This window comes from Capricornis sumatraensis, chromosome 2, assembly GCF_032405125.1.
Source record: "Capricornis sumatraensis isolate serow.1 chromosome 2, serow.2, whole genome shotgun sequence".
Classification (NCBI taxonomy): Eukaryota; Metazoa; Chordata; class Mammalia; order Artiodactyla; family Bovidae; genus Capricornis; species Capricornis sumatraensis.
This window is the reverse complement of record NC_091070.1, coordinates 98577481-98596369: the sequence shown is the minus strand read 5'-3', so window position 1 is coordinate 98596369 and position 18889 is coordinate 98577481. Positions and strand designations below refer to the sequence as shown.

The following is an 18889-nucleotide window of genomic DNA, read 5'->3' as shown; positions in this document are numbered from 1 at the left end:
TTTAGAATTTCCATTTGCTATTTTATAGACACTTTCTCTGTTGAAAAATTTATCTTTATTTATTTTTCTCAACATATTTATAGAAGTTTAAACAAATCTTTGTACAATAATCATTGTATGCCTGGTAATTCTCCTTGAGTGGCAGAAAGCAAATAAGAACTAAAGAGCCTCTTGATGAAAGTGAAAGAGAGTGAAAAAGTTGGCTTAAAACTCAACATTCAAAAAACTAAGATCATGGCATCTGGTCCCATCACTTCATGGCAAACAGATGAGGAAGCAATGGAAACAGTGATAGACTTTATTTTGGGAGGCTCCAAAATCATTGCAGATGGTGGATGCAGCCATGAATTTAAAAGATGCTTGTTCCTGGAAGAAAAGCTATGAGCAACCTAGACAGCATATTAAAAAGCAGAGACATTACTTTGCCAGCAAAGGTCCATCTAGTCAAAGCTGTGGTTTTTCAAGTAGTCATTTATGGATGTGAGAGTTGGACTATAAAGAAAGCTGAGCGCTGAAGAATTGATGCTTTTGAACTGTGGTGTTGGAAAAGACTCTTTAGAGTCCCTTGTACTTCAAGGAAATCAAACCAGTTCATTCTAAAGGAAATCAGTCCTGAATGTTCATTGGAAGGACTGATGCTGAAGCTGAAACTCCAAATCTTTGGCCACCTGATGTGAAGAAGTGACTCATTGGAAAAGACCCTGATGCTGGGAAAGATTGAAGGTGGATGGAGAAGGGGACAAGAGAGGATGAGATGGTTGGATGGCATCACTGACTCAATGGACATGAGTTTCAGTAAGCTCTGGGAGTTGGTGGAAGCCTGGCGTGCTGCAGTCCATGGGGTCGCAAAGAGTCGAACATGACTGAGCAACTGAACTGAACTGAACTGAACAATCAAAGTTATTGTTAAAATTACATAGGCTGTAGATAGTTTTTCTTAAGGGGTGATTTATTTTCTTTCTCCTGGAGAGAAGTTAAAGGATAATCATTTCAATCCAATCAAATATGAAGTTGGCTCAAGGGTGAGTTTCAGACTTGTCAATTTCCAGTTTTTTCTTAATATTATTGCATAACCCAGGCTTCCTAGGTGGCATAGTTGGTAAAGATCCACCTGTCAATGCAGGAGACGTGGGTTTGATCTCTGGATCAGCAAGATCCCCCAGAAGAGGAAATGGCAACCCACTCCAGTATTCTTGCCTGGAGATTCCCATGGACAGAGGAGTCTGACAGGATACAGTCCATAGGGTCATAAAGAGTCAGACATGAATGAAGCAATTTAATATGCACACATTAACTAATTATTTTAGTTAATTAGTTTTTTTTTTTTCTATCACTAATTCCCCCAGAGTTTGGTAACCCACTCCAGTATCTTGCCTAGAGAATCTCAAGAACAAAGGAGTCTGACTTGCTGTAGTCTATGGGGTCGCCAAGAGTCAGACACAACTGAGTATCTGAACAGCAACAATCACTAATTCACCCCATTCTTTTAATTTCTTCCAATATTTTCCATACTCCCTGTACTGCCTTTAAACCTCCCAAATCCAATAATCTCCAGTTCCTACCAACTACTTACCAGCGTCCCAATGCCCCTAGGACAGTGTATTTTCTCCCACTAACCCCCACACTAATCTGCCCTTCCAATCTTTTACAAGTACTTTGTTTCCAAGCCTGGCTGTTTCTTTAAATCTCAGTCTCTCCCAGCAGAGGATGATGGAGTTGTTTGTAGTTAGTAACCCCCTAAAGTCCTCCAAAGTAGCCAACACTGTTCCTGGTAGATAGTAGTTGCTCAATAAATACTCATTTATTGCACAAGTCAGTAAATGGCAGACAATGTAAAATTCTACACTGAGAGACTACTTTAATCCTGTTGTTATTGTTCAGTTGCTAAGCCGTGTCAGACTCTATTGTGACCCCATGGATTGTAGCCAACTAGGCTCCTCTGTCCATGGGATTTCCCAGGCAAAAATACTGGAGTGGATTGCCATTTCCTTCTCCAAGGGATCTTCCCAACCCAGGATCAAACCCAGGTCTCCTGCATTGCAGACAGATTCTTTACCAATTGAGCCACCAGGGACGCCCAATTTTAATCCTACTGTTTTTCAAAAGATTGACAGAAATCAATCAAAAAGCAAGTCATTACAAGCAGTAGGGAGGTAAAACAGTTATTTTTTTGTTTTTGCTTTTTATAAAAAAATTAAGCACTTGGAATGGTATATAATTATTTTTACTTTATTATATCTCATAATGTATCCTGGTATGAGAATAAATAAGAAATCTTGTTTAAACACTTGCCTGTTCCTTGTGTCTTGATCAAACATTTGAAAATTTGTATAAATAAATAGATAAAGTCAAAAACTTAACTCTCTTTGAATAAGTTTCTTTTCTTTTACTGATCACATTCAGTGTCTCAAGTTAACATAGCAATTAATCTTGGGACATTATATTCGTATAACTGAAACTCATGCTTTTTGATTTGCACATGACTACCAGTTTTTAGTAGAATCCTAACCAGACAAATACCTCTGAAACAAAGAAAAACTGGCTGTAAGTTTTAAGACCTTCTTTTCTCCAACACTTGCACAGTTTGGTCCTATAACTATTAATTAAAATTATTTAGGGGTATGACCACAAAAGAGCTGCAATGGCAGATTCCACACCTGAGGAATCTGAAAAATATCAGATACTAAAAGAACTAAGAAATAGCATTTATTGTGCTTATGTATATTAGTCCTTTGTTTCCTGAGAGGATAATAAGATAAGCCAGCCAGGAAATTATTAACGTGATTACTCAAAACAAAACTCTGCAGCACTTTGTCTCAAAGTGATTGCACTCACTCCCACTCTCTTTCTTTCTCTCACTTTTGCTCTGTGGTAACCATAACAACCATTTCCTTTCAAAGAGGTCAATTACTAAAAAGAGAATGATCTACATATCATGCAATGTGATCATCTGTAAAGTATACTTTGGACAATATTCATTTTTTTACATAAATTGTTCTTAAGGCTGTGGACATGTTCTAAAATTGGAGGTTAAAATAAAGGAATGAAAATCTATAGGTGTATCTAGAAAACCAAATGGAAATGACAAATTAGAATCTAAATGGTCAGTTCTATTTTTTTAACCATTATCACTAAACATTACAATTTATTCTCAAACAAAACTGTGAGGATTTCTAATCTGCAAAAAATATTTTAAGTGTTATTAAGCTTGTTTGTTGAAAAAGGAACAACAGAGAGACTTCTTTGTACCTCTAATGTATATGCCATGTGTTTCAAGATTATCTGAGAGAAGTCTGTAGATAGACTTGCCCTCAGGGGGCCAGCGCTGCCACTTACCACCTAAATAACTTTTATGGGCCTCAGAATCTTAGTTTGTAAAATGAAAGTGATAATATCTATTTCAGGGACTTCCCTGGTGGCTCAGATGGTGAAGCGTAATATCTATTTCATATATTGACTCTCAAAGTCAAATAAGATACTACATGTGAACACAAAAGGTAAAGTACCTATAAAATGAATTACAATATAGTAATTAAAAGCTAGCATTTTGAGTTAGGCTGGCCTAGATAAAATTTGACTCAAAAATGTACCATTGACTACTACCAAGTTACTGAATTGCTTGGATCTTTAGTGTTACACCTACAAAATGAGATTAAGTCATACTCAGCTCTAAGAAATTGTGACACGCACAAAAAGTCCTAGGTAAGCTATGTCATTATTAATATTATACAAATATGGTACTTATGCAGCATATGGTATAGATAGTAGCTATACTAGAACTACCACTTAAGCTATATATTGAGTTGGCCAAAAGTTCCTTAGGGTTTTTCCTTAACATCTTACAGAAAAACCTAAGCCAACTTTTTGACCAATCCTATCAAACCAGTCAATCCTAAAGGAAATCAACCCTGAATATTCACTGGAAGGACTGATGCTGCAGCTGAAGCTCCAGTACTGTGGCCACCTGACGGGAAAAGCTGACTCATTGGGAAAGACTCTGATGCTGGGAAAGATTGAAGGCAAGAGGAGAAGGTGGTGACAGAGGATGAGATGATTGAAAACATAACCGACTCAATGGACTTGAATTTGAGCAAACTCCAGGAGATAGTGACGAACAAGGAAGCCTGGCGTGCTGCAGTCCACGGGATTGCGAAGAGTAGGAGATAACTTGGTGAATGAACCACATAGAAATGCTAGTTTGAGTTATACAATGTGAGAATGAGGCCCTGGAGAATGTTAAGGAGCATATGTGCTTGCTTGGCATAGGTATGATTTATTAGAAGGGAACTAAAGATAAAGATAAAATTTCAAAAACCTATTACTTTTAAATCCTTGGCTTAAATTGGTCAATAATATGTTGATTATAATATAGAATTAGATTTTGTTTTGTGTTAAAAGTAATACCAAAGCAGCTTTTCTTCATGCTCCCTTTTTAAAAGCCATGTTAAATGAAGAAATTAATACATACTTATATTTTGAAATATTTGTATTTTCAAAGATAATATTTTATGACTTTTGCTTAGGTCGAAATAATAGTCAGAATATCTAAGCCACAATATATTACTCTCGTAAGAATTAGAGTAGGACTTTACAAAATAAAAACCATTTCAGGGACCAAACTGAGATGAAACAAGTTGAACCCAGTTTTATCTAATTGAAAAAATTAGCCTCTAATTTTTTAAAGTTATATTTATCTTTTGTAAAGTGATCATTGTTTCTCCAGGACCAGGCATCAGTGAGGATAAGACTGAAAAAGGATCAGATCACTGCCTCTTATTTTAGTTACTCATCACTGTGTAGAAAACAAAACCCTCCATGATAACCCCAATCATCTGAAACTAATGAAAGCTGCAGCCAGGTCTGAGCTTCAGTTTAGCACTTGCATCTCTGAAAAAAGGCTTCTCTGATGTCAAGAGAAGAATAAATATACGAGGAGAATGTTTGCCCTCCTCCAGAAAACTCTTAAAACTCTTTAAGTCCTTTCTTCAGGAGTTGATGAGGTTGTGCTTTGATATTCTCCAGCCTCTGAGACTGGATGGAAGGCCAAAGACACGTTCAGATATGGGTAACTTGCGGGAAGTATATTCAATAGAATTTGAGGAATTGTACACCTAACAGTTTCTATTTTGGATGTGTATATATAAAAGGGATTGCAAAGCCCTTGTTGAAATAGGTGGGGCCTATTTCAGGAACTCAAAAAGAGCAATCTATTCTGGACTTCTTTGCTATTGGATGAGGAATGACAGCTGACCAAGCACATAAAAATGTCTTCCAAGCTGAGGTTGAAGACAATTCATGTGTAGTGGCACCTATATTCATAACTGTTTTATTTTCTCAGTGGTACTCAAAATTCCAGTAATATAAGAGGCTATTTCACAAGTAATCTGAGATCAGGTCTTGCAGAATAATAGGCAAAGGGCAGGGGAACACAGAGATTAAGGCTAATGGCAAGAGAGGGATTGAAGTGCAATGACTTGGGTGCAGACTGATCAGAGAGGACACGAATGTCTAGAGGAATCTGAAGTTTAGGCGGGAATGGAAGAAGCAAAGATTAAGGGGCGTGGGTCCAGTGTTCATTCCACATCATTGTACTATTTTTTCTCCACAATGTGTGGTTTTCTCCTCTACAATTATTTCTTGTAAGGCTGCTTGGATTTTCTTTTCCCAGTGAACACCAAGAATCAATTCCCTCAATTAATTTACAGAGTATTGACCAGATAAGCCAAGTAATTTTCAATAAGTATGCAGTACTTGTAATGCAGTTGAAAAAATTACTTCAGCCAACATTCAATCTTACCTGTCAGTGTTGAAACATAATTATAGTGCTCACACAATTCAGTAACAATTCTGTACAAAAGAATATAAAAAACTCAGTATGTATGAAACTTGTTAAGAGGGAAACCATTTTTAGCAAAGCAAGATGCTCATTCATTCTTTGCAGTGACGGAACGGCTTATAAAATTTCAGCACCAGAAACTACGTGACACAGAGGCTGCACTGTGGCCTGTGTGTTGAAAGTTATTTCTATTTTATGAATTCCCTCAAGTAAAATTGAATTTCACTGTTTTATAAACTTAAAATGAATCTGTGTGAAGTTTTTCAGAGTGATGCTAACAGAGATTCACCCAGGGTATCTTAAATCAAAAGGCATGATTATTATAACAGTGCGTTTGGAAATAAGGAAGTTTCAGATGCCGACCACGTATCAGGCATTATAGAAATGAAACGAGTTGTACGTTTGATTTTGTGAAATCTGGCTTATGGGTCAGGGAAAGAAGGGTGAGTTACAGGCCAGCACAGCCCTTGTGACCTGGGTATATCTTTGCACCACATCAGCAGAGGGTTATGAATTCCTGATCTGCCACTGCTACTAACTACCTCACACTCTATTCTGTACAGGTTTCTGTTTCTTACTAAACAGCTTCTGTTGCCTCATGGACTCTGCACACACGCCTTACTGCTTTTCACCTGCCGCTGCTGCTGCTAAGTCGCTTCAGTCGTGTCTGTGTTCACCTATGTATCTGCTGGTTCCGCTCTAACTTTCTCTCTGCCTCTCCTCTCTCTCTCCCATCTGGGTCTGTTTATATCTCTGGCTGAAAATGTATCTGGGTCACCAATATTTCATTCAGATTTCCTTAAGAGACTGATTTGATTGGTTCCTAGATCCCTGTTGTCCACACTAGTCATAACTGGTATCCCTGGTTGCTTCATAGATTCTAGCATATTTCGAAGTTGGTTGTTATTTTACCAACCCCTCCAATATGAACATACGTATGCATACGTGCACATCAGGCACAGTCAGCAAGGTGACAAAATTTATATATATTAACATATATTACATATGCTAACATTATGCAACATGACTTTAGCAAAGAAGACTTTAGGTGGAGGGAGAGGCTGTAGCAAAAACTCTATAGAAGGGAACTATGGATGTGGTAGGTCTATTTAGTGTAATCACAGAATCACAAGTGAACATAGGTTTGTCCAGAGTCGTAGAGATCTAGGCTGTGATGATTGGCCTAACTCAAGTGGAAGATACAATTAGAACTGGAGGACCTAAGAATAGTAGGAAGACATTGTATTAAAAAGACTAGACATAGAAGCTGAATCTCTATTATGTAGTAAATTAAGTGATATTGAAAGGTTTGTAGTAGCAAGATGAGGAACGCAGAGTTTAAGAAAGGCCAGCCTGACAGTGATACAAAGGATGGAGTGGAGAGTGAGAACCTGAAAGAAGGAGGCTGCTTGTAATTAAAAGTATTATAATACAATACTTCTTCCTCAATGAATAGTTCAGTGCTCACTATCTTCCAGCAATGTCACATGCTGAAAATAGAAAGGTTTAAAAGGCAGCATGGTCCTGCCATCATGCGGCTCACATTCTGGCAGAGACTCAGAAAAATGAAACCATTATTATAATCTGATCAGTAAAAGCTATCATAGGAACAGTGTAGATTTCGAGGACAGCGTGTAAAAGTGGTATCAAACCCTGAAGAAGTTCAAGGAAGGCTTCCTGAAAGGGAATATTATCAAAAACTGAGACCTATGAGCTAGATAGAAAGTATCCAAACAGAGGATTGTGGAGGAAAAGGGGTGGGATATTCAGTTCTAGGCCAAAGCATAACTGCTAATCAAAACAGTTGTGCCTGACTACCTGATATAATTGAGAAGAAAGTTTTTGGTTTTGTTTTAAACATCAAATGTTCAGCATTTCGGCGAAAGCTGGACATATAACCCTGAGCAAAATAGACATGCCTCTCTCCCTGGAGAGAATTGCAACAGAGTGGGGAGGGCAGAGGAGCAGTTATTGTAAGTGTGGAAAATATTCTGAATAGCAGAAGGACCTGAGATGCAAGCGCATTGGAGGCGAAACTAACATAGTGTTGGGTGTCACACAAGTAAAATTTTGGTGGCATTCTTACAGATAACTAAAGGTTAGCCAGGTGAAGAAAGAAGAAGATTCTTGCTCCAGACAAAAAGTAGATCATGTATATGTGTCTAGAGGCAAGAGAGAATACAAGACTATTGAGAGGTTGTGAATCAGGGGAAAAGGTCACCTCTAACCTTCTCCAAAGGGGAAACTGCATTTATGCTTTAATTAGTTGAATAATTGAGAGTAAAAAGCTTTGTTTTGTTATCATGATGAGCCTTTTCCTCTTTTAAGAAACATCTTGGTGGGTTAACTTCACTCATGGAACTGCTGAGTCATTGTCTATGGAAATTTTTATAAACTTATAAAATATAAGGCATGTTGCAAAAGTTTATAAATTGTCCTTGAAAGTTTTTTTTAAAATTCTTTAGGTTTCTTCAGAACTTCTAAACATAAACATGAGACTCTCACTCAATTATTTCAATTCTAATAAAATTAATTTCAACTTCTATTGCTTTTCCTATAATTGTCTTTAAAACTTGCTACCTTTAAAGTGACACTTGGTTAAAAAACCATAGATTTTTTAAATGAAATGTATTTTTATCAAGTATAAACTTTTATAATATGGTGAAAGTGGTTGATTTGTTGTAATCAATATGATTTACATAATATTTGGTAACTTTTGGGCAAGATTCCTTCGTGTTTATTAGTTTTTCTTAAGAGTCATCTGAAAGAAAGGTTAGGATTGTTATTCTCCAAAGATTGAATAACCTGATGGGCTGTAACAAAGTTAGAGATTTTTTTTTCCATCTTTTAAGAGAGTTTGCACTAAAATTGAGCCTGGTATGAAGAATCTCAGACTTTCCAGTTGTTTAACATTGAGTCAACAACTGTGAGAGATGTAAGACTTTATTTAGGAGTTATTTTTAAGCTGAAGTCTATAATCAGATACATGAAATTTTTTTTTAAGATAAATGAGATTTAATTATCTCACAAGCAGCCTTGTAAAGACATCAAAATTTGCCAGCCCACATTTTTTTTTAAAATAGACTTTCCAAGTTGCAAATTCCCCAGCACAGTCTGTTCCCTCTCCTCCAGCCAAAAGCCACATCAAGTCTGGCTTTCCGTGGAGGTCCAAGCAGGCCCAAGGCAGGTCTCAGGGCTCTACTTCAGGAAGCATGGTCCTGGGGGTCCTATTCCAACACCAGAAACCTGCTACCACAACATGTCTTCCTACCTCGTTCATCTATACACGTTTAGATCAGGCTTGTGAGTCAGTCCACCATTTGGTCCACTTCTGGGGATAGAATCAGAGGGAGCCATTCAAACTCATAATAGAGAAAAATGGGTTCCTCCCTCAAAATAAACAAATAAATAAATGGGGCAAACTTTTTGATTGGCACTGGAATCGAAGTAGTCAGGGTTAGAAGGCCTGAATTAGCTGCTTATTATTCTTCCCATGTTGGATCAAGAATTCAAGGTTAAGTTGATCTCCAGGGCTGGAGATTGTAACAAACTGAGTAATTCATCCTCCACCAATAACACGGGGTGAGAAATTACTTTTCTCTTCTTTATTTGTCTCTATGTCCTTGTCAAGGTGCTGATTTACTATGACAGAATATGAACACACAATTGTAGATCTGTTATCCATGGAGAAGCATTGAAAGCCTATTTCTTCTCTGCAGTGGGTCTGTCATTCTTGATGAAGGGTAGCACACATTTTTAAAACCACATGAATCTCCTCTTTCTTCCTGTACGGAGATAATCTGGGATGGCACAAAATCAAACTGTTTTGTTGTTAAGGCTTTATCATCAGAGGTAGCAGTACCCATCCACAGTGAAAGCTGAGCCTATATGCTCTTTGACCCAGAGGTTCAAGTGGTGGGACAGGACTAGATACAGGCAGCTATTCCTGTCCCTAACATATGGGTATACGTATGTTCTCTCTACCACAGCTTTTTGTTTTGAAGTTTCAAAATTTCAGAAGAGAGGCAATAATAAGATAATAATATTCATAGTTTTCTCTTAAGCTCACCAATTGTTAACATTTTGTCTTATTTTCTTATTCTCTTTTTTTCTGCTCTCTCTATAATAAACACACATTTATTTATTCATTCAGTCATTAATTCATTTATTTGTTAAAGCATTTGAGAGCTAATTACAAGCCTTGTGATACCACCAACTTCAGTATTCTTGCCTTGAGAACCCCATGAACAGTACGAAAAGGCAAAACGATAGGATACTGAAAGAGGAATCCCCAGGTCGGTAGGTGCCCAATATGCTACAGGAGATTAGTGGAGAAATAACTCCAGAAAGAATGAAGGGATGGAGCAAAAGCAAAAGCAATACCCAGTTGTGGATGTGACTGGTGATAGAAGAAAGGTCAGATGCTGTAAAGAGCAATATTGCATAGGAACCCGGAATGTCAGGTCCATGAATTAAGGCAAATGGAAGTGGTAAAACAGGAGATGGCAAGAGTGAACACTGACATTCTAGGAATCAGTGAACTAAAATGGACTGGAATGGGTGAATTTAATTCAGATGGCCATTATATCTACTACTATGGGCAGGAATCCCTCAGAAGAAATGGAGTAGCCATCATGGTCAACAAAAGAGTCCAAAATGCAGTTCAGTTCAGTTCAGTTGATCAGTCGTGTCCGACTCTCTGCGACCCCATGAATCGCAGCATGCCAGGCCTCTCTGTCCATCACCATCTCCTGGAGTTCACTCAGGCTCACGTCCATTGAGTCCATGATGCCATCCAGCCATCTCATCCTCTGTCGTCCCCTTCTCCTCCTGCCCCCAATCTCTCCCAGCATCAGAGTCTTTTCCAATGAGTCAACTCTTCTCATGAGGTGGCCAAAGTACTGGAGGTTCAGCTTCAGCATCATTCCTTCCAAAGAAATCCCAGGGTTGATCTCCTTCAGAATGGACTGGTTGGATCTCCTTGCAGTCCAAGGGACTCTCAAGAATCTTCTCCAACACCACAGTTCAAAAGCATCAATTCTTTGGCACTCAGCCTTCTTCACAGTCCAACTCTCACGTCCATACATGACCACTGGAAAAACCATAGCCTTGACTAGACGGACCTTAGTCGGCAAACTAATGTCTCTGCTTTTGAATATGCTGTCTAGGTTGGTCATAACTTTCCTTCCAAGGAGTAAGCGTCTTTTAATTTCATGGCTGCGGTCACCATCTGCAGTGATTCTGGAGCCCAAAAAAATAAAGTCTGACACTGTTTCCACTGTTTCTCCATCTATTTCCCATGAAGTGATGGGACCAGATGCCATGATCTTCGTTTTCTGAATGTTAAGCTTTAAGCCAACTTTTTCACTCTCCTCTTTTACTTTCATCAAGAAGCTTTTTAGTTCCTCCTCACTTTCTGCCATAAGGGTGGTGTCATCTGCATATCTGAGGTTATTGATATTTCTCCCAGCAATCCTGATTCCAGCTTGTGTTTCTTCCAGTCCAGCGTTTCTCCTAAATGCGGTACTTGGATGCAGTCTCAAAAATGAGAAAATGATCTCTGTTCATCTCCAAGGCAAACCATTCAATATCACAGTAATCCAAGTCTACGCCCCAACCAGTAACGCTGAAGAAGCCGACGCTAAACGATTCTATGAAGATCTACAAGATAGAGTGCCTGATGAACTATGGATGGAGGATCATGACATTGAACAAGAGACAGATCAAGACCATCCCCATGGAAAAGAAATGCAAAAAGGCAAAATGGCTGTCTGGGGAGGCCTTACAAGTAGCTGTGGAAAGAAAAGTGAAAAGCAAAGGAGAAAAGGAAAGATATAAGCATCTGAATGCAGAGTTCCAAAGAATAGCAAGGAGAGATAAGATAGCCTTCCTCAGCGATCAATGCAAAGAAATAGAGGAAAACAACAGAATGGGAAAGACTAGAGATTTCTTCAAGAAAATTAGAGATACCAAGGGAACATTTCACGCAAAGATGGGCTCGATAAAGGACAGAAATGGCATGGACCTAACAGATGCAGAATATATTAAGAAGAGGTGGCAAGAATACACAGAAGAGCTGTATAAAAAAGATCTTCAAGACCAAGATAATCATGATGGTGTCATCACTCACCTAGAGCCAGACATCCTGGATGGAATTCCAGTTGAGTTATTTCAAATCCTGAGAGATGATGCTGTCAAAGTGCTGCACTCAATATGCCAGCAAACTGGGAAAACTCAGCAGTGGCCACAGGACTGGAAAAGGTCAGTTTTCATTCCAATCCCAAAGAAAGACAATGCCAAAGAATGCTCAAACTACTGCACAACTGCACTCATCTCACACACTAGTAAACTAATGCTCAAAATTCTTTAAGGCAGACTTCAGCAATAAGTGAACCATGAACTTCCAGATGTTCAAGCTGGATTTAGAAAAGGCAGAGGAACCAGAGATCAAATTGCCTACATTCGCTGGATCATCAAAAAAGCAAGAGAGTTCCAGAAAATCATCTATTTCTGCTTTCTTGACTATGCCAAAGCCTTTGACTGTGTGGATCACAATAAACTGTGGAAAATTCTGAAAGAGATGGGAATACCAGACCACCTGACCTGCCTCTTGAGAAACCTATATGCAGGTCAGGAAGCAACAGTTAGAACTGGACATGGAACAACAGACTGGTTCCAAATAAGGAAAAGAGTACGACAAGGCTGTATATTGTCACCCTGCTTATTTAACTTATATGCAGAGTACATCATGAGAAACGCTGGACTGGATGAAGCACGAGGTGGAATCAAGATTGCCGGGGGAAATATCAATAACCTCAGATATGCAGATGACACCACCCTTATGGCAGAAAGTGAAGAGGAACTAAAAAGCCTCTTGATGAAAGTGAAAGAGGAGAGTGAAAAAGTTGGCTTAAAGCTCAACATTCAGAAAACGAAGATCATGGCATCCAGTCCCATCACTTCAGTGGAAATAGATGGGGAAACAGTGGAAACAGTGACAGACTTTATTTTTTGGGACTCCAAAATCACTGCAGATGGTGACTGCAACCATGAAATTAAAAGATGCTTGCTCTTTGGAAGGAAAGTTGTGACAAAACTAGATAGCATATTCAAAAGCAGAGACATTACTTTGCCAATAAAGGTTTGTCTAGTCAAGGCTATGGTTTTTCCTGTGGTCATGTATGGATGAGAGAGTTGGACTGTGAAGAAGGCTGAGCACTGAAGAATTGATGCTCTTGAACTGTGGTGTTGGAGAAGATTCTTGAGAGTCCCTTGGACTGCAAGGAGATCCAACCAGTCCATCCTAAAGGAGATCAGTCCTGGGTGTTCATTGGAAGGACTGATGCTGAGGCTGAAACTCCAGTACTTTGGCCACCTCATGTGAAGAGTTGACTCACTGGGGAAGACTCTGATGCTGGGAGGGATTGGGGGCAGGAGGAGAAGGGGACGACAGAGGATGAGATGGCTGGATGGCATCACTGACTCGATGTACATGAGTTTGAGTGAACTCCAGGAGATGGTGATGGACAGAGAGGCCTGGCGTGCTGCGATTCATGGGGTCGCAGAGTCGGACACAACTGAGCAACTGAACTGTACTGTACTGTACTGTAAAACTTTATCTCCAAATACTTGTGTATGTGTGCATGCGTGCTAAGTTGCTTCAGTTGTGTCTGACTCTTCGTGACCCTGTGGACTGTAGCTCACCAGACTCCTCTGTCCATGAGATTCTCCAGGCAAGTATACTGGAGTGGGTTGCTCTCCTCCAGGGTATCTTCCCAACCCAGGGGTTGAACCCATATCTCATAAGTCTCCTGCACTGGCAGGTGGATTCTATACCACTAATGCCACCTGAGAGGCCTCACTTAAGTGTATATTTAAAAAAAGTCTTGCATAAACACAGTACAGTTATCACATGAAATTTAATATTTATCTGTACACAGTTCATATTTTAATTTCATCAACTTTCCCAATAAGGAACTTCACAGTTTTGGGGTTTTTTTTTAAGTCGCATTTCTCATCAGGAGTGCTATATAAGGGATACTGTGTCCTTCTGAATGTGTCAGTCAGGGAGCTCACATTTAAAAAATTACTTGAAAAAAAAATAAAATAAAAAGTCACTTGATTCTTTTTTATTCCCTTCTGTATGGTTATGTTATTCATTTCATATAGCTGAGTTCATTTATTTCTGTTTGAATTGGAGTCTGAATCCTCTTATCCTTTGTTATTTAACTTTGTTATTAAATAAAACATTAATATGGCTCAAAATTGAAAACTATATTAGGTCATGTAACCAGTGAAATCTTATCCCATCCTCTATAACTTCAACTGTTTCCTATGAATGACAGATTTCATATATGTAACAGATTTCTTCCAATACACAACAGATTTCATTATGTTACTGTTGTTTAATGTAGCTCAAGAGGCTTCCCCAGTGGCTCAGCGGTAAAGAACCCGCTTGCCAATGCAGGAGATGTGGGATCGATCCCTGGGTCGGGAAGATCCACTGGAGAAGGAGATGGCAACCCACTCCAGTATTCTTGCCAAAAAACTCCAAGGACAGAGGAGCCTGGAAGATTACGGTCCATGGGGTAGCAAAAGTGTCAGCCACTAAACAGCAACAACAATGTTCTTCAAATTGTTAATTGTATCTTTTATTACATCTGGATTTTGAGTCGTAGTTAGAAATGTTTCCTTACATTCTGGCCTTGAAGGAATTTACTGGTGTTTTCTTCTAGTGTTTTTATAGTTTTATTTTATTTTTAACATTTAGATCACTGGTCTATTTGCAGTTTATTCTTGTATATGTGAGTTAAGGTATCTTTTTCCAACAGACTATCCAGGTGTTCCAAATCATTTATTAAATTATATATTCCCTTAATGCGTTAAGAAACAACCTTCAACATATACTAAATTTCCACATGCCATCTTTTTCTAGATTTTCTATCTTGTTCTGTGACTCTAACCGAGGATTCATGTGCCAGTGCCGCATTGTTTGAATTCTAGAGATTTCAGTTTGAATATCTAGTGACGTAGTTCCTCCTTCATTTGTCTTATTTTTCTTATCTCATTTCATCTCAAATTCTTCTTCACTAAGCCTTTCCTGATCACTTCAGAAGGGGTTTCATAGCAAGTTTGGAACCAACTTGTTAGTTCCGGGGTGAAAGGGGAAGGATTACTAATTTCACTGGGGTTGCATTATATTTATAATCTATGGAGAAGTCATATTTGTATAATCTTTATTCATCTTATTTAAGAACAAGGAATCTTTTATTTTATCAAGTGTGTTTGTGTGTCACTGAGAAAGACTTTCACATAACTTGTTAAGATTATTCTTGTACGTTTTATCTTTTGTGTCTATGTATTATTTTTTTTAATCTTTCCCTTCCAAATGTTAACATTAATATCTATGAGGGACATAACATAAAATGACATTGAAGAAATTGTATCAAGAAATACAACTGATAATATTTCCAAGGGATTTTTAGGTGATAGGGCTATTAATAATGCTGAATATTCTTGCTTTGTGACAATACTAAATATTAATAAGCATTTAAAATGCGACCTTTCTCATCATAAGAGCATCAACATAAATGCTCTGAGCAATGAAAGATAAACCACATCTCTCCTATAAAGGGAGAACCCCAAACATTAGAATATTATGAAAATGAGTATGTAATTAAAAGGAAGCAGATAAAAGCATCAGGAAAGAAGATCACTGTAAAGATGTGTACAGCGTTTAGACACAGCAATTAGCTGTCTAGTGAATGTGTATTTTAGACAAAATATTCACTTGGTTGCTATGGCTCTATATCAATCTGGATTTCCTAATACCTCTCTGAATTAGTCTTCTCTACCTTTGGTAACCACCTCTGTCAGTTTTTGCCAAGATCCTCTCTGTTTAGGGCTTTTCCTTTGGAGGGTTCACCTATTTCTATAACTTCATTTCTTATCCAGATTAAATAAAACCCCTACTATTAGACTTTACCGAAGTCACAATTTCTTCTTCTGACCTCTGACTGTATGACTGGTAAGAATGGCACTTAATAATTTCCGTGGACTTGCTCCACAGTTATATTAAATTCACCTTTCCTAAAACCTGATTTACTTCTGAAATCTTTTAACTTTTTTCTTCGACACATCATTCTCCCAGTTTTTGATTCCACTGTTTCATAGTCATTTGTAATCAGTCAACAAATCCTGTTAATCTTCCATCATATTATTTCTTGCTTCTGTTATTTCAACTTCATTCTTAGGGCTGTTGTGCAGGCTGGTCCAGTTTTGCTCAAAGGGCCATCTAAGGAGCCCACAGTCCCTTGCAGTCCACTAAATATTCTGCAGGATATTTTGCATTTTCAGAGAAAAAAGATTTGAAATTATTTTTTCATATACACTTTATATATTTTAGATATAAAATGGACTCTAATTAAACATTTGTATCAAAATAATTTTTGCCCTCTAACACATGCTGAAGACATGCCAGTTTGCTTTGGCTAGTGTTCAAGTAGTTGGCTGCACCTTAGCTGATATTTTTCACACCATTGGTGTATTATTTTTTATATTTGTTAAATTTTATGTTTTAAAGTACTTGCTGGTGTTGTCCCCTGTCATCTCTCACCTGGAGCTCTGTGATATCATGCTTACTGTCTTTCCTGCTCCTCACTTCTCATTCCAACATCCTCTCCTGCGTGAGGCACTGGCTCCATTTCTTAGACATGTTCTGCTCTCTCTAATGTTTCAACACCAGACCTCACACTAAAACTCTTTGACTACGTAATGACTCACCTGTTTCTCTTGTCCAAAACAAATCGTCTCCTTACCGTCCCTTCCACCACTGTATTTGACACATTTAATGTTGACACATATTAATGTTTTTATTCATTAGATTCTTTGTCTTCATACCATCCCACTTAAACTCATGCTCAGCCAAATTTTAGTTTTCCTTTAAGGCTCTCTGCCATTCTTTTTCATTAAACCTTTCCTGACCACTCTAGGACATGGAACAACAGACTGGTTCCAAATAGGAAAAGGAGTACGTCAAGGCTGCATATTGTCACCCTGCTTATTTAACTTATATGCAGAGTACATCATGAGAAACGCTGGGCTGGAAGAAACACAAGCTGGAATCAAGATTGCTGGGAGAAATATCAATCACCTCAGATATGCAGATGACACCACCCTTATGGCAGAAAGTGAAGAGGAACTAAAAAGCCTCTTGATGACTTGAAAGAGGAGAGTGAAAAAGTTGGCTTAAAGCTCAACATTCAGAAAACGAAGATCATGGCATCCGGTCCCATCACTTCATGGCAAATAGATGGGGAAACAGTGGAAACAGTGTCAGACTTTATTTTTGGGGGCTCCAGAATCACTGCAGATGGTGACTGAAGCCATGAAATTAAAAGATACTTACTCCTTGAAAGAAAAGTTATGACCAACCTAGATAGCATATTCAAAAGCAGAGACATTACTTTGCTGACTAAGGTCCGTCTAGTCAAGGCTATGGTTTTTCCTGTGGTCATGTACGGATGTGAGAGTTGGACCGTGAAGAAGGCTGAGTGCCGAAGAATTGATGCTTTTGAACTGTGGTGTTGGAGAAGACTCTTGAGAGTCCCTTGGACTGCAAGGAGATCCAACCAGTCCATTCTGAACGAGATCAACCCTGGGATTTCTTTGGAAGGACTGATGCTAAAGCTGAAACTCCAGTACTTTGGCCACCTCATGTGAAGAGTTGACTCATTGGAAAAGACTCTGATGCTGGGAGAGATTGGGGGCAGGAGGAGAAGGGGATGACAGAGGATGAGATGGCTGGATGGCATCACTGAGTCGATGGATGTGAGTCTGAGTGAACTCCGGGAGATGGTGATGGACAGGGAGGCCTGGCGTGCTGCGATTCATGGGGTCGCAAAGAGTCGGACACGACTGAGAGACTGAACTGAACTGAACTGACCACTCTAGGCAGCACTGTCTTCTCCTAACAACCTATAATAGTGCTTCTTAGCCAGAGGTACTCATCAGAATCCTCTTCTTTACATTAAAAAATTTTTTAAATGTAAATGCTGGTGGTCTCTCTAGACTGTGACTTCATAGATCTGAGAAATTTGTTTTTTTAAAACTCCATCAGTGATCAGGGATAGCTGCATAATTTGCAGGATTCCCCACAGAGAAAAATGTAGAGTCCCTTTTTCAAAAAGCAGGGATTCATGTTGCTGTATGGCAAAACCAATACAATATTGTAATTAGCCTCCAGTTGGAATAAATAGATTTATATTTTAAAAAAAACCAATTCAAATAAAAAGAGTTTGCTTTCTAAAAAAAAAAAAAGCAGGGAGAAATGCCCTTAAAAGTAGTAAAATACTATAAAACTTTTTCCTTTTTTCCCATGTCTCTTTCTCTCTTTAGTTACCATGATAGTTTTTACCTGCTATTTAAGGTTGTTATTTTTTAAATTACAAAATTTGAAATCATTTGAATGAATTTTATTGTTTATATTGTACCAATGCCAGTTTTAAATACAAATATAAGGGTGTCTAACTTAACTCAACTCCATAGCATATACATCATATGTACTTTTTCTTACCAGAAGAGTGGAGAACTTCACAGATTAGCTCAAAGATTCTTTCAGGTTTTGTTATGCAGACATTCTATCAACACTCGAACCTTCCACTTACTTCTCAGTAAGCAAAGATAGACAGAAAGGAAATGGACTCACGAATGGCTTTAACTTTCTCTTTCCTGTTATGTCATTGCTTTATGCCTGAGTGTTTGGCGAACACTGGAAAGTAACACGAGTAAGAAAGGAAATTATATGGTTCCATGATCTCCATTACTTACTTTCTGCAATTTTTGGCTTGAACAGAAAGTATAGTCTCTTGGGGCTCTCAGAATCCCTCTCCCTTGATACGCACACACGCATACAAACACACTCAGTGATGTTGTAAGAGCAAAAACAAATAAAAAGTAAGAAGCTTAGTTCTCCCTGTCGAAAATGCAGGAAGAGACTTCTCCCCTCTCTTTTCTGAAAGCGTTTACTTTAGAAAACTTGCCATTGCAAGTTCT

At 38.4% G+C, this 18889-nt stretch overlaps 1 pseudogene; it reads right to left on the bottom strand.

The window, feature by feature from the left end:
- LOC138097409 (protein NipSnap homolog 2 pseudogene) overlaps window positions 1–18889 on the bottom strand; it is an 87240-nt pseudogene that overhangs the window by 27476 nt on the left and 40875 nt on the right.